Source organism: Alexandromys fortis, unplaced genomic scaffold (assembly GCF_014885135.2).
Source record: "Alexandromys fortis isolate MF-2015 unplaced genomic scaffold, M_Fortis_MF-2015_v1.1 scaffold_344, whole genome shotgun sequence".
Lineage (NCBI taxonomy): Eukaryota > Metazoa > Chordata > Mammalia > Rodentia > Cricetidae > Alexandromys > Alexandromys fortis.
Genome location: NW_026068226.1, coordinates 738680 through 740173, shown reverse-complemented (window position 1 = coordinate 740173; position 1494 = coordinate 738680).

Below are 1494 nucleotides of genomic sequence, written 5' to 3'. Positions count from 1 at the left end.
GAGATCACTATATTGGAGCAGAGATGCAGAGCAGGGCCTTGGATGGGGCATATGTAGTTAGTTAGGTTGGATCAGAGACTGAGCCTGAAGGACAGTGTTCTTAGGCAGTTACTCACCTGTCACCACCAGCTCCAGACTGTCACTACTTCGTGACCAGTTAGTTCCCCTAAGGTAGTCACAGTAGTAAACCCCAGCATTACTTTGTGTTATATTCTTCAGACTGAATTCAAACACCTCCTGGGCTCCCTGTGGGGTACCATCATGCGAAAAAGTACTGGGTACAAAACGGACTAGAAGAACAGTGGTCAATCCTGGAGGGACCCTGCAGAAGATGGTCACATCACTACCTTTGGAAACCACAGCTCCTGGAACTGCCCAGATGGAAGGCTGGGGTGGTGGTCCTGGAGAGACACAGGAAAAAGTGCTAATAAACTGATACCAGGACAGCCACATTCCCAAAGACTCCAGAGTAGATCCCACAACAATTGTAATCAACAAACTGCCCCACAGACAAGCCCACAGGCATTGGTGGGGACAGTTCCTCAGTTGATGTCCCTTCTTGCCAGAGGACTCTAGCTTGTGTCCTGTAGAAAGAAAGCTAATGAGAGTGAAGTGTCATCATTTTCAGAATTGTGCCCTGGCCTAGTTCCAAAGGACTAATCATCTTTACTGTTCCCAAACAATGCCAGAATAACCCTCAAACCTTAACACTATCAGTGGCTTCTCTACTTGTGTCCTATCAGCCCAGGAATGAACCCTATAGGCTGCTATTCTTATCACCAAATTGTCCCATTTCTCTGGGATATTCAACGGGAAATCCATTCAAATCAATGACCTATGTTTGACTTTGTCTCTTGTGTCCATGAAAAACCCAAACACTATTCCCACCTACAAAGTCACACAAAGCCTGGGAGCCTCTGAAAATAAATGAATCCCATCTATGCAACACACACACTAGACAGTATTTTATTCAACTCTGTCTCATGAATGACAAGCCTTAGCAATGGCAGAATCAGTAAGAGAGCAAGGCAAAGCCCAAATGAGAAGAGATAGGAGGAAAAGTGAAACAAATTCAAAATCAAATATCTATCTCTTCGGGAGGAAACGTGTGCAGGTGCCCCCTCCTCTGTGCCATTTATTCAATAGCCTTCTGAGACACATATCATGCAGGCTTTACTGGAGCACAGTCGAGAATCCCCACCCCAGAGATGGCTACAGTAGTTAGTACGGATCATTAAGTAAGTGTGCCAGTGGATGCCAGTGAAAAATCCCGTCTCAGGATCTGCACAAGATGCTTCAAGCTCCTCCCAGCCAACTTAGTTCCCCAGGGCTAAAACAGAGAACAGACTCACCATACTGTGCCCAGGTCCTCTGCACCATTAAAAACACTGAAAGTAGAGCAAAAGACTGATGAGGGAAATCTGTCCTGTTATAAACTGACCCAGATCCCAGAGCTCAGATCAAAAGACCAGGTCCCAATGGACAGGCTAAAGT